Source organism: Mirounga leonina, unplaced genomic scaffold (genome assembly GCF_011800145.1).
Source record: "Mirounga leonina isolate KUSES-001 unplaced genomic scaffold, KU_Mleo_1.0 Mir_53, whole genome shotgun sequence".
NCBI lineage: Eukaryota > Metazoa > Chordata > Mammalia > Carnivora > Phocidae > Mirounga > Mirounga leonina.
Window position 1 is genome coordinate 66,475,715 of NW_023270807.1, and position 15,647 is coordinate 66,491,361.

The following is a 15,647-nucleotide window of genomic DNA, read 5'->3' on the forward strand; positions in this document are numbered from 1 at the left end:
TGGAGTTAGAATAATACATTACTGATTCTCAGTTGTAAGTCCCTTCAAATCTCATGGAAGAAAACAGATAAAACTGTTGAACAAACATTTTGTTTTCTGTGTAGGAATGTGGTCATCTCAAATGGGAACCACTGGTTAAATTATAACCTTACGCTGGTGCTTACGTTAGCTTCTGTCTTTCACCTGTTGACCTTCAGGAAGCTGCAATGAGGATTTAGTATGTAATTTGGACATTAATTGGCTAATCAAGTTTTGAGACTTACTAGTTTTGTGAGATTTATAGTTGTGCCAAATTAATTCCCTCAAATTTTTTATATCATTAAGTGGCCATTAGCAGATATAAATATAATAAATAGCTTTCAAAGGTTGTTTGACCATCAAAGCCTGTATCATTCTTAATTTGTGCCAGGTTAGGGAAGAACTCCCAGAGTGAAATGTGGCCAGAAACCACAGTGCAGAGAAGTTTAACTGTTCTTCAGTTCCAGAATGAGTCAGAGAGGAGCCAAAATTTAATCTTACAATCTCATAAATGCTTTATGACTACAATTATTACTTGCAGCTATTAGGAGGTATAGACATGCACTACCATTGTGGAAACTGAGAAGTACTTCTAAGTTTTCCAACAGACAGATCATTTGGGCAATACATTTATCATAAGTGGTAAGAATCTATTTTCCATGAAAACATTTTGATATATTTCATTGTGTGATGAAAAAATGTTCCCTGCTGAAAAATGAGAAAATGTGGATAAACAAAACGGGAGAAAAACCGTCAAAATCCCATCTTGAAGGGAAAAACACACACATACTTTTAAAAATAAAAGAAAGGCATTATCCTAGTTGTAACTGGAAAAAATACACAGAACCTGAGATCAGAAGTCTACATTCATATTCCCATACTAGAAGAAAGAGCACCTGGAAAGGAGTGGAGGTGAAGGCTGACATTTTTTTAAATAAATTATAAATACATCAGATGCCTGGGTGGCTCAGCTGGTTAAGCGTCTGACTCTTGATTTCAGCTCAGGTCATGATCTCAGGGTCGTGAGATCAAGCCCTACATTGGACTCTGCACTGAGCATGGAGCCTGCTTAAGATTCTCTCTCTCCTTCTGCCCCTCCCCCCTTTAAAAAATTATAAATACAAAGGAAAATGAAAACTTCGGGAAAAAAAAAATCCTGATCTTAAGGCATGTTTAGTATGTTACTTCATATTGTATTTGTATGGTATTACTTGAGGCCAGAGAACTTGAGTTCCTATTTCCTGGGAGCATCAAAATTGAAGCTTCTATTTGTGCCTTTTGTCACAGACCTCTAACAACTATCTCATTATTTCTCCCCATCCCAATTCTTTCTTCTCTTTGTCTTTCCTTTTCTCAAGATCTCCTTTTCCTCCTTAAGATTCTCTCTCTCTCCGGCGCCTGGGTGGCTCAGTCGTTAAGCGTCTGCCTTCGGCTCAGGTCATGATCCCAGGGTCCTGGGATCGAGTCCCACATCGGGTTCCCTCCTTGGCGGGAAGCCTGCTCTCCCTCTCCCACTCCCGCTGCTTGTGTTCCTGCTCTCGCTATCTCTGTCTCTGTCAAATAAATAAATAAAATCTTTAAAAAAAAAAAAAGATTCTCTCTCTCCCTCTGCCCCTCCCCCCTTTAAAAGTTTTTTCTTTTCTGTCCCTCTGCCCCATTTAATTCCAGTTACGTTGCTTATTCTTTTTTTTTTTTTTTAAGTAAGCTCCATGACCAATGTGGGGCTTGAACTCACAACCCTGAAATTGAGAGCTACATACTTTACTGACTGAGCCAGTTAGGCACCCCAAATTATTTTTATCTTATTATTATTATTTTTGGAAAGGGAGTGGGGAGGGGCAGAGGGAGAGAAAGAGAAAGGATCATAAGCAGATTCCATGTACAGTGTGGAGCCCAATGCGGGGCTTGATCTCACTTCCCTGAGATCATGACCTGAGCCAAAATCAAGAGTCAGACACTTAACCTCCTGAGCCATGTACAAGCTCTGACATGGAAGAAGTTCCTCCTTCTGTTGAGCCAGAATCTTTTCCCCTCTAACTCTGACCCATGGGTTTAATTCTATTCCTTAAGTCATGGAACAATACTAATTCTTTCTCCATATGACAGTCCTTCAATACCTGAATATAATCTTCACATTTACACGAGATTTTCCTCTCCTCCAGACTAAATCTCTCTGATCCTTAGGATTATTTGTCAAATGATGTCTTTTAGCTTTGTGGTTATCTTCTTCTGATTTTTCTTTGTTCTCTGTGTCCTTGATTCATTTGAAGAGGAATGCCCAGGACTGACTGAATGCATCAGGGTGGAGGGGTACTATTACCTTGCTCATTAGATCAAGGCTGTCCAACAGAACTTTCTGTTATGATGGAAATATTCTACTTTTGTGCTGTCTGATATGGGAGTCTAACTAGCCACATGTAGTTATTGGGCATCTGAACTGTGACTAATGAGAAACTGAATTTTAAATTTTACCTAGCTTTAATTATTTTAAGCTTAAATAGCTCTTAACATAGAAATAAGAAATTTTGTCTCTATACATGAAGACAGGAGAAGTATTAGGAGGTTCTGAGGGAAGGTCATGATGAGGATCAGGAGCCCTGGAGTGTTGTCGCTATCATGCCATCGATGTATGTGTATTCATGGAGTAGTCAAAACACAGTTATTTCCTGTCCCCCAGCATCAGTTATAAGATGAGAGCATTGGATTGGATCAGTGTTTTTCAAACCTCAAATCCAAATTCATGAGTAGGTTGTAAAATCAATTTAGAATTTTCACCAGCAGGTTGTGAAAATTAATAAAGGGGAACCTTATTTTAAAAATGGAGTCAGGGGCGCCTGGGTGGCTCAGTCATTAAGCGTCTGCCTTTGGCTGAGGTCATGATCTCAGGGTCCTGGGATGGAGGGCCCCCCGCCCCGGCTCAGCGGGGAGCCTGCTTCTCCCTCTCCCTGTGCCTGCAGCTCTCCCTGCTTGTGCTCTCTCTGTGTCAGGCAAATAAATAAAATTTTTAAAATCAATCAATCAATCAATTAATTTAAAAAATGGAGTCAGGAGACCAGCAGAAGCACTCATGCCTTACCACTCCTCCTCAGCCCCTTCCAGGCCCAAGACGAAGAAGCCTGTACTTTACTATCCCAGCAGGAGGAAGAAGTTTTTCCCGTTGCCTGGCAATAGCCCAGCCAATGAGAGGCTGTCACAACTCAGCCAATGAAAAGCCAGTTTACTCCAATGGCCTCTTTGTTGATAACAGCCCCTCCCAACTCCCCCCTTTCCTCTGTAAAAGAGTGTTGCTCTCTTTCGTTCGCTGGACTTGCCTGTGGTTTTGCCATAGCCTGTACATCCCAAATTGCGATTCTCTGCCATCCCTGAGTAAAGTCATTTGCTGGTAAAATAACTGGCTATTTATGTTTAAGGTTAGCAAGGTTTTTTAAAGATGAAATAAGATAGATCAGATTGGGATTTGGTTTTTGTTTTTGTTTTTTCATTTTTATTTTTTTAAGATTTTATTTATTTGTCAGAGAGAGACAGAGAGAGAAGGAGAGAGAGAGCACACAAGCATGGGAAGCCACAGGCAGAAGGAGAAGCAGGCTTCCCGCTGAGCAGGGAGCCCAAAGTGGGACTCCATCCCAGGACCCTGGAATCATGACCTGAGCCAAAGGCAGACGCTTAACTGACTGAGCCACCTAGGCATCCCCAGAACGTGATTTGTAAATATTGTTTTGTTAAACTTTTGTTCCAATTTGTGTGTGTTTCTAACTGTGGATTACAGTAAAAAATGTTTTAAAAACATAGGAATTGTTTTTAAACATGACTCCTGAGGTTTCTTCAGCCTGGTGTTTTACGTTTCCCTGTGTCTGCAACAGGTATTCCTTAGGGCATTACTTCCATGGTGATTTGGGAGAGTAAGTTTCCATGATGCCACCCCCACACGCTCAACCCAAGCGAGCAGTCTCCGTATTGAGACCATGACATGCACAGACCCTCAGAAGGTGAGGAGAGGTGAGATGTAACTGTGAGTCATGTTGTTAAATGTCGTTGCTGATTCCATGACAACTTGAGGGCTTTTATATGCATGGACAAGACTTCTTGCACATTGCAGCCCCTTTGGTTTCACTCTGATGTTTAGAAGAGATTCTTGCTTTAAGCAGGAAATTGAACAAAATAATAGATCCCTACTCTAATACTGTATGATTCCATGAGTACAAAATTTCAGTAAATACTTAAAACTAAGGACATTCTTCCAGCAACAATAATGACATCAGTCTCTCTGCAGTGAGGCACGGGGCACAGGGGCTATCATCCCACTCCATCTCAACAGTCCTGGGGCCTTAGGTCGCAGCTTTTGAGAGGCTGAGCCCGGACTTGAGTTCAAATCTCCTTCCTCCAAAACTCTCTCGAATTCTGCTGTACCACATGGACAGGGATTATTGTTATCAAATTTAAATTGTCAAATATATTTTTTCTTCTTATGACAGTAAATTTGATAGCGCTAAGTACACTTCAACAAACATTAGCAGGGCCTGTGCTAAAGGTATGATGTTGCGCTCAAGAGATTTTTGTTGAGGGGCGCCTGGGGGGCTCGGTCGTTAAGCGTCTGCCTGCGGCTCAGGTCATGATCCTGGGGTCCTGGGATCGAGACCCGCATCGGGCTCCCTGCTCTGCGGGAAGCCTGCTTCTCCCTCTCCCACTCCTCCTGCTGTGTTCCTTCTCTCACTGTGTCTCTCTCTGTCAAATAAATAAATAAAATCTTTATAAAAAAATAGAAAGAGAGAGAGAGAGAAAGAAAAAGAAGAGAGAAAGAAAGAAAGAAAGAAAGAGAAAGAAAGAAAGAAAGAAAGAAAGAAAGAAAGAAAGAAAGAAAGAAAGGATTTCCTCCAAATACCTTTAGTGATACTAAAATATATTGTGATAAGCGGTAGCATGGTGTAATGCTGGAAAGATGGAGTGTGTGGGCTGGGTGGATTGGGGTTGGTTGCTGAGGAATTGTGTTTGGGTCTTCAGCACTGATCTGCAGATAGGCTCTTGACAGCAAGTACCTGGAACAAGGCAATACACATGGTGAAGTGACAGAAGCCCATTTTCTGATTCCAAGTATTCTTGCTATAATAGCCTGTGTCCTCTATGGTGGAATTAGAGGGCATCAGGATAGCCTAGGCTTGAACACATTTTCTCTGAAGATTATTCAACCTTCTCAACCTGGCTTAAGATCCCCTAACAGCCTTTTGATAGTAATAGGTTTTGTGATGCAGGTTTTTCCCTCTGGGAAAACAAGGCACTGTGCAACCCATAAGAATATCCAAGTTGGCCTGAAAGTATATGAAATTACATTTAAAAACTATATCCCAGGTTCTTAATTAGTTTTACTATGGATTTACTTTGATTGAGTCCCTCTCTAGAAGACAAATGACCCTAGTGAGGGGAAATAATTGAATTCTGGAACACAAAGAGCTGAAGACCAGACTCTGGACCCACATTGCACCCACTAGGGTGCAGGTGTTCAGACTCTAGCCTGAGCAATACCCAGCAAGCCCCAGGTCAGTCTCTGCCCTGTCCTACAGAACACCACAGCACAGAGTTTGAGAAGGCTGAAGGAACAGTCAATAGCATAAAAAGGGATGCACAATATTTTGCTTTTAAAGACACTTTTTTTGAGAACCAAATATTTGAAGACAAGTTGTTGTGTTAAAAGTTGTTGCAGTAGAAAAAAAGAAAATGTTGACGTTTTCAGTTAGAAATGTGAACTGCGTAAACATATACACACAGTAAAAACTTACCCATTTAAGCTGTAGAATTAGGATCTAACATATGCTGTAAAATGATAGAAGTTTTTATTAGGCTTGTATTAATTATCTTAATCTAATGGAGCTTGCTTTACTGTCAAAGTTAGACTGAAATGAAAATAACCCTTTAATTTTAATTGAAGCACTATATTTAAATTCCTCCAGATTTCTCAAAAATGTAATACACTGGAGTGGTGGGATCAGATAACTATATAAACTTGATTGCCATTTACTATATTAGCAATAACGAGTTAGAAGTTCTCATGGAAAAAATTCATTCACAAAAGCAAGGACAACATGGAATGAAATGCCTGGGACTAATTCTAGCAAGAAATGTATGGGACCTATATGGAGAAATACCCATAAACAGCAATAAGAAAAACATCAATTTCCCTGTGGGAAAATGTGGAGAATAACTAGAGATGATTTATGAAAAAGGATACACAGGTGGTCAATAAATATGATCTTTCTCACTCATAACCATAGATCTGAAACATAAACTAACATTGAGATTTCATTTTAATCCTAACTTGGCAGGATTTAAAAGTAATCATATTATTCAATACTTTCTGAGGCACACTAATGTGGGTATTCTCTCACTCTTTTCTTTAAAGATTTTATTTTTAAGTAATCTCTACACCCAATGTGGGGCTTGAGCTCACAACCCTGAGATCAAGAATTGCATGCTCCACCAACTGAGCCAGCCCGGCGCCCCTAATGTGGGCATTCTTATGTAGCATTGGTGACAGTGTGAATTGATAAAGTTGCTTTAAAATTTCCTGGGATCGAGCCCCATGCTGGGCTCCCAGCTCACTGGGGAATCTGCTCCTCCCTCTCCTTCTGCCTCTCCCCCAGCTTGTGCTCTCTCTCTCTCTCTGTCTCTGTCTCAAATGAATAAATAAAATCTTTCAAAAATTTAGCAGTGTATTAAGAGCCTTAAAGTATTCATAGGCTTTTTGCCAGTAATCCCACATCTAGAGCTCTATCCTAAAAAATTATCAAGATGCAGACAAAGATTTGTGTGTAAGGATGTTTACTGCAGCATTAGTTATAATAGTGAAAACCTGAAATAACAGATACATGCAGTGGTAGGAAATGATTAAATAAATTATGGTCCATCTCTATAGTAGAATACTTTATAGCCACCAAACATCATATTTTTGAAGAATATTTTTAAAAAAAATCTATTTATTTTAGAGAGAGAGATTGAACGAGCATGAGCAGGAGAGGGAGAGAGAATTTCAAGCAGACTCCACACTAAGCACGGAGCCCTATGTGGGGCTCAATTCCACAACCCAGAGATCATGACATGAGCTGAAACCAAGAGTCAGACATGTAGCTGACTGGGCCACCCAGGTGACCCAAAGAATATTTAATAATATGGGAAATTATTTGTGATATGAGGGTTAAATGAAGAAAATGCAAGATATAAAATTGTGCTTTATGATGTATATTAGTTTACTAGGACTTCCATAACAAAATATCACAATCTGGGGTGCTCAAACAACACAAAATTTTCTCACAGCTCTGGAAGCTAGAAGTCCAAGATCAAGGTGTCAGCAGGTTTGGTTTCTTCTGAGACCATTCTCTTTGGCTCACAAATGATTCCCTTCTCCTTTATCTTCACATTGGCCTTTCCCTGGTGTCTCTCATTTTATGTCCTAATCTTTTCTTAGAAAAACACCAGTTAGGGATGCCTGGGTATCCCAGTTGGGTAAGCCTCTGACTCTTGGTTTCAGTTCAGGTTGTGATCTCAGGGTCGTGAGAGTGAGCCCTGCATTGGGCTCTGTGCTCAGTGGGTAGTCTCCTTGGGCTTGTCTCTGTCACCATTCAGAAAAGGGGAAAGGAAGTCATTTCAAAAGCAGGGTCTACAGGATGTCAGGCATAGAGTTGTTTATACCTGTTCTTTAAACAAGGAGCTGGTCTTAAGCCTGGAGAACAGAGTTTGGGCAGAGATAGTGTAGAAGACGAATTGGTGGAGGCAGAGATTTCGGCAGCAAGACTAGTTAGGAGGTCATTTTGGTGGTCCATGTGAAATGATAAGGAATCATTAGGGAACCACAGCTAGATGGAACAGAGGGGGCCAGTCAGAAGACCTTCTGGAGCTGGAATTGGCAGGATTGTATTTGGGGGAACTAGATGTAGGGGAGGGAGAATTCTTCCTCTACTCTTCAAGTTCTTCCAGCTGGAGTAAGAATTCAATTTACATGAGACAGATTAACAGGAGAAAGAAAGCACTTTTGTTATGTGCACTTGGAGGCCCAATAACGAAATTGAGATCTAAAGAAATGACCAAGGCAGGCAGTTTTTATACATTTTAGACAAAGAGACAAATTTGTGAGGAATTTACAGGATAAGGAAAAGAGGTGTTTGGGATTTTTAATTAGAAAGGAATTCTAAGTGGAATTTGGGCTAAGGTAGTGGATTAGTAAAAAGTAAAAGGTTTTCTTTTATGGCTTCTCAACTTTAAAGTCCCTATCTCTGGTGACAAGGGTTTTTTTTTTAACTTCTTTGTATAGGGTGGGTATTTTTCATGTGGGAGATTTATTTCCTCCTTTCAGGGAGACAGAGGAGGGTCTGAGTGTGCTTGCACCACTCCTTCCTAAGTAGCTTCAAATCAAAATAATCAACATGCCCTGAGGGTACATGTGAGGGCAGCCTGCCCTGGGCCCCTACCTAGGGTAGAGGTATATAAAGGAGGAGCCCTAGTTTATTAGCCTAGATTTGGGAGGATTAGGGGATTCTAGGGGAGGAGTAGATTGAGGAGATTTTTAAAAGAGGTGAGGAAGTGGAGGTCAGAGAGTTGATTCAGTGTCATTTATAAAGTGCAGTTTTAAGCATTAAAATCCTCATTTATCATTTGTACAAGTCAGTGTTGAATCTCTGTGCATGTGTTTTTTTTTTTTTTTTTTTTAAGATTTTATTTATTTATTTGACAGAGACACAATGAGAGAGGGAACACAAGCAGGGGGAGTGGGAGAGGGAGAAGCAAACTTCCCGCTGAGCAGAGAGCCTGATGTGGGGCTCGGTCCCAGGACCCTGGGATCATGACCTGATCCGAAGTCAGACGCTTAATGACTGAGCCACCCAGGCACCCCTGTGCATGTGTTTTTAATCAAAGCATTCACAAAAAGATTTCTAGGTCACATATCTGTGTATGCATATTTAAATTTGATTTTATTGTAGCAGTCCCCAACTTCCTACCAAATAATCACTATGATAGTACTATACCTATTTTGTGATTTGGAGAATAGAGACACAGAAAGATTATGTGTTAGAATTTGTCCATAGCCACCAAGGCAGTCCAATGCTATTGTTGGCTACTAGATTTAAAACAGTAATTAAAATGGCCTCAAAGCATGTATTATGTACTGGATTTCATAGAGCATAACTGGAAGTCCATGACCACATAACTTAGTACTTTAGTATTTAGCATATTCAGTTCAACTCAGATGTTTAAGGAGCATTTATGCTGAACTGGACTAGATGGAGAACATTTCTTGGACAGTGGAAAGTGTTAACATTTAGCTAAAAAATGAGACCCTCCTAAATAGGAAAGAATGACATTTCTGACTAGAGTGAGGATCAAGTAAGGATATTTTAATAAATAGTTTATAGGGGCGCCTGGGTGGCTCAGTCAGTTAAGCGACTGCCTTCGGCTCAGGTCATGATCCTGGAGTCCCAGGATCGAGTCCCGCGTCGGGCTCCCTGCTCGGCGGGGAGTCTGCTTCTCCCTCTGGCCCTCCTCCCTCTCATGTGCTCTCTCTCATTCTCTCTCAAATAAATAAATTAAATCTTTAAAAAATAATAAATAAATAGTTTATAAATAATAAGTTTAATTTTATTTATTTATTTGTCAGAGGGAGTGCGAGCACAAGCAGGGAGAGCGGCAGGCAGAGGGAGAAGTAGACTCCCTGCTAAGCAAGGAGCCCGAAGTGGGACTCAGATCCCAGGACTGAGCCACCCAGACATTCCTATAAATAATAAGTTTAATATAAACTATAGATGAAAAGGCCTAACCATGAAGTTACTGCTGGCATTTAGAATTAAAGAACAATTATAATGTTTTGTATTTTATAAATCCTTTTATCTCATGATCACCAAGTGCTTAATAAATAGGAACTCATTAAGGAACATACCATTATTAGGAGGTAGTTATATATGAACAGTTCCATATTTTCAGATAGAGAACGTGAAGCAAGAGGTCAATCCAATAGCATGATGTAAGTTAGTGGCAGGTGTAGACATAGAAATAGAATATTGTTTCTCTTCACACACAAGTCTTTGCTTCAGTCAGTGGCTTATTGGCATTTAGAAGTGAAAACTTTCAGGAGCCTGGGTGGCTCAGTGGGTTAAACATCTGCCTTTGGCTCAGGTCATGATCCCAGGGTCCTGGGATTGAGTTTGCCATCTGGGTCCCTACTCAGCGAGGAGTCTGCTTCTCCTGTCCCTCCCCCTCCCCCTCCCCCCTGCCCAAGCTCTCCCTCTCTCTCTCTCAAATAAATAAATAAAATCTTAAAAAAAAATAAAAGTAAAAACTTTCTTGTAAAAAACATTCAGACAAGAAAATCTGATTTAAGTTTCCCCCTTTGATATAGAAAAACAAAATGCCAAGCACAAACTTGCCAGATTTAATAAGATTTCAACCCAGCCTCCAACTGTGGGTCCAGAATATCTTTTTCAAGGAGCATAGAAACCTAAAATAACTCTTGACTTTTTTAAAAAAAAGATTTTATTTATTTATTTGACAGAGAGAGACACAGCAAGAGAGGGAACACAAGCAGGGGGAGTGGGAGAGAGAGAAGCAGGCTCCCTGCTGAGGAGGGGGCCTGATGCGGGGCTCGATCCCAGGACCCTGGGATCATGACCTGAGCCGAAGGCAGACGCTTTAACCAACTGAGCCACCCAGGTGCCCCTAACTCTTGACTTTTAATGTTTAAGGCACTTTATTATTTTTTAAAAAGTGTTTTGTTTGATTATTTCATTTCACATCATGACATCTTTTCTTTCACCAATTTAGGAATTTGAGAAAAGCAAAACAGTGGAGATGAAGGAGAAGCCAATCTGTGGCTTAACTAGACTGAAACTTCTGTTTTTATTGGTAATCTTCAGTATATGCCCTTTACTCAGACCATAGACTAGAAGAATAATTTGCTCTGGTGTAAATGAGCCAATAATTCCAAACAGATCAAGTTGGTAATGAGAGAGAGATTTTGTGTCAGATTAATTTTTTAATTATAGTATAATTGACAGGATACGTGATCACCAAGGATACAATATCCTATTGGTTTCAGGTGTGCATCGTAATGATTGAATATTACTATGCATTATGAGTGACCTCCACCATAAGTCTTGTTACCATCTGTTACCATATAGTTATTATAATATTATTGACTATATTCCCTATGCTGTACATTACATCTCCATGGTTATAACTGGAAGTTTGCACTTCTTAATCCCCCCTTTACCTATTTCACCCATTCTCCAACCTCCAGCCGCTCCCCACTCTGGTAATTAACAGTATGTTTCTCCCATCTATGAGTCTGTTTCAGTTTTGTTTGTTCATTTGTTTTTTTTTTTTAGGTTCCACATATAAGTGAAATAATACAGTATTTTCTTTGTCTGTATGACTTATTTCACTTAGCGTAATACCCTCTAGGTCCATCTATGTTGTAGCAAATGGCAAGATTCATTCTTTTTTCATGGCTGAGTAATATTCCATGACATATATGCACCCATTCATCTACTGATGGACACTTAGGTTACTTCCATATCTTTTTTTAATTTACTTTTTATATGTATTTTAAAGAATTTATTTATTTGTCAGAGAGAGAGAGAGAGCGCGCACAAGCAGGGGGAGCGGCAGGCAGAGGGAGAAGCAGGCTCCCTGCCGAGCAGGGAACCCGATGTTGGACTTGATCTCAGGACTCTGGGATCACGACCTGAACCAAAGGCAGATGCTTAATTGACTGAGACATCCAGGCGTCCCTAGGTTGCTTCCATATCTTGACTATTGTAAATAATGCTGCATTACATAGGGATGCATATATCTCTTTGAATGTTTTTGTTTTCTTTGGATAGATACTTAGAAGTGGAACTGCTAGATTGTATGGTAGTTCTATTTTTACTTTTTTTGAGGAATCTCCATACTGTTTTCCAGAGTGGCTGCACCAATTTATGTTCCCACCAACAGTGCACAGGGTTTTCCTTTTCTCCACATCCTTGCCAACACCTGTTATTTCTTGTGTTGTTGATTTTAGCCATTTTGACATGTGTGTGTGAGATGATATCTCATTGTGGTTTTGACTTGCATTTCCTTGATTAGTGATGTTGACCATGTTTTCACGTGTCTTTTGACCATCTGTATACCTTCATTGGAAAAATGTATATTCAAGTCCTTTGCCCATTTTTAAATTGTTTTTTTGATATTAATTTGTATAAATTCTTTATATATTTTGGATATTCACTCCTTAGTGGATGTATGATTTGCAAATATCTTGCCCCACTCAGCAGGTTGCCTTTTCATTTTGTTCATGGTTTATTTTGCTGTGCAAAAGGTTTTTAGTTTGATGTAATTCTATTTGTTTATTTTAGCTTTTGTTGCCTTGCCTGAGGAGACCGGTCCAAAAAAATACTGTTAAAACTAATGTCAAAGAACTTACTGCCTATGTTTTCTTCTAGGAGTTTTATGATTTCAGATCTTATATTTGAATCTTAAATCCATTTTTGGGGCGCCTAGGTGGCTCAGTTGGTTAAGTGGCTGCCTTCGGCTCAGGTCATGATACCAGGGTCCTGGGATCGAGCCCTGCGTGGGGCTCCCTGCTCAGCGGAGAGCCTGCTTCTCCCTTTCCCTCTGCCTGCCACTCTGCCTACTTGTGCTCTCTATCTCTCTGTCAAATAAATAAATAAAAAATATCTTAAAAAAAATTAAATTCATTTTGAACTTATTTTTGTATATGGTGTAAGATAGTGGTTCAGTTTTATTCTTTTGTATGTAGCTGTTCAGTTTTCCCAACACCATTTATTGAAGAGATTGTCTTTTCCCTATTGTATATTCTTGCCTCCTTTGTCATAGATTAGTTGACCTCATGTGCATGAGTTTACTTCTGGACTTTCTATTCTATTCTATTGATCTGTTTGTTTTTGTGCCAGTATCCTACTATTTTGATTACTATAGCTTTGTAGTATTGTTTGAAACTAGGGAGCTTTGTGCTTCTTTCTCAAGATTGCTTTGGCTATTCAGCATCTTTTGTGGCACCACACAAATTTTAGGATTATTTGTTCTAGTTCTATGAAAAATGTCATTGGTATTTTGATGGGGATTGCATTGAATCTGCAGTTTGCTTTGGGTAGTATGGACATGTTAACAATATTACTTCTTCCATTCCATGAGCATGGAATATCTTTCCAATTATTTGTGTTGTAGACCTAGTATCAGATTTTTTAAGTGGTGCCTTTTGTGAGTTGGGGAAAGAGTAACTGGTGGGAAATAAATTTCTCTTTAAGGAATAGATAACATAATAGTTGAGGACAAGGACATCTAAGCTCCTAAATTTCAGTGTTTTCATATTTTAATTTCCTAACTTGATATATTTGTGATTAAATAAAAGTTGTATTTATAAAAATGTAAATATCCATTTAAATTGCTTGATTCCAATAAAATGCTGGTATTGGGAAGTCACTGGAAGGAATCATTGATGTCATCAATAGTAATAATAATGGTAGTAACTGCTAACATTTCATAAGAGTTTGCTGTGTGCCAGGCACTGTCTAAGTGGTTTGTGGGCATTAATTTTTTAATCCTTTAAGTACAAGTTATTCTTAAATCAATCCCCGTGAAAAATGTCAAACTTTAATCTGAAAATAAAGCACATTATATAATGCTTAGAAATAACGTTATATATGCTATACATATAACAATCATATATAAAGTGAAACTTAAAAATAAACAGTATCTGGACCATTTCCTTACACCACACACAAAAATAGACTCCAAATGGTTGAAAGACCTCAATGTGAGACAGGAGTCCATCAAAATCCTAAAGGAGAACACAGGCAGCAACCTCTTTGACCTCAGCCAAAGCAACTTCTTCCTAGAAACATCGCCAAAGGCAAGGGAAGCAAGGGCAAAAATGAACTATTGGGACTTCATCAAGATAAAAAGCTTTTGCATAGCAAAGGAAACAGTCAACAAAACCAAAAGACAACCGACAGAATGGGAGAAGATATTGGCAAATGACATATCAGATAAAGGGCTAGTATCCAAAATCTATAAAGAACTCATCAAACTCAACACCCAAAGAACAAATGATCCAGTCAAGAAATGGGCAGAGGACATGAACAGACATTTTTCCAAAGAAGACATCCAAATGGCCAACAGACACATGAAAAAGTGCTCAATATCGCTCGGCATCAGGGAAATCCAAATCAAAACCTCAATGAGATATCACCTCACACCAGTCAGAATGGCTAAAATTAACAAGTCAGGAAACGACAGATGTTGGCGGGGATGCGGAGAAAGGGGAACCCTCCTACACTGTTGGTGGGAATGCAAGCTGGTGCAGCCACTCTGGAAAACTGTATGGAGGTTCCTTAAAAAGTTGAAAATAGAGCTACCATATGATCCAGCAATTGCACTACTGGGTATTTACCCCAAAGATACAAAAGTAGGGATCCGAAGGGGTACATGCACCCCGATGTTTATAGCAGCAATGTCCACAATAGGCAAACTGTGGAAAGAGCCAAGATGTCCATCGACAGATGAATGGATAAAGAAGATGTGGTATATATATACAATGGAATATTATGCAGCCATCAAAAGGAATGAGATCTTGCCATTTGCAACGACGTGGATGGAACTGGAGGGTATTATGTTGAGTGAAATAAGTCAAACAGAGAAAGACAGGTATCATATGATCTCACTGATATGAGGAATTCTTAATTGCAGGAAACAAACTGAGGGTTGCTGGAGTGGGGGGTGGGGTGGGAGGGATGGGGTAACTGGGTGATAGACACTGGGGAGGGTATGTGCTCTGGTAAGCGCTGTGAATTGTGCAAGACTGTTGAATCTTAGATCTGTACCTCTGAAACAAATAATGCAATATATGTTAAGAAAAAAAAGAAGAAGAAGAAGGTAGTGGGAGGGGAAGAATGAAGCGGGGGAAATCGGAGGGGTAGACGAACCATGAGAGACGATGGACTCTGAAAAACAAACTGAGGGTTCTAGAGGGGAGGGGGGTGGGAGGATGGGTTAGCCTGGTGGTGGGTATTGAGGAGGGCACATTCTGCATGGAGCACTGGGTGTTATGCACAAACAATGAATCATGGAACACTTCATCTAAAACTAATGATGTAATGTATGGGGATTAACATAAGAATAAAAAATAAAAATTAAAAAAAATAAACAGTATCATGTTTAAAAATTGTTACATACATATATACGTATTTTTACAAGAATGGAATCATGATACACAAACTTTTAAAAAATAAACTTTAGGGGCTCCTGGCTGATTCGGTTGGTGGAGCATGTGACTCTTGATCTCAAGATTGTAAATTCAAGTCCCATGTTGGGCCTAGAGCTTATTTAAAAAAATAAAAATAAAAAACCAAATTTTATTTTTAGAACAGTTTTAGATTTATAGAAAAATTGCAAAGATAATACAGAGTTCCCATACCTCTTCACCCAATTCTCTTATTAACATCTTTTTTTTTTTTTTAAAGATTTTATTTATTTATTTGAGAGAGAGAATGAGAGACAGAGAGCATGAGAGGGAGGAGGGTCAGAGGGAGAAGCAGACTCCCCGCTGAGCAGGGAGCCTGATGCGGGACTCGATCCAGGGACTCCAGGATCAT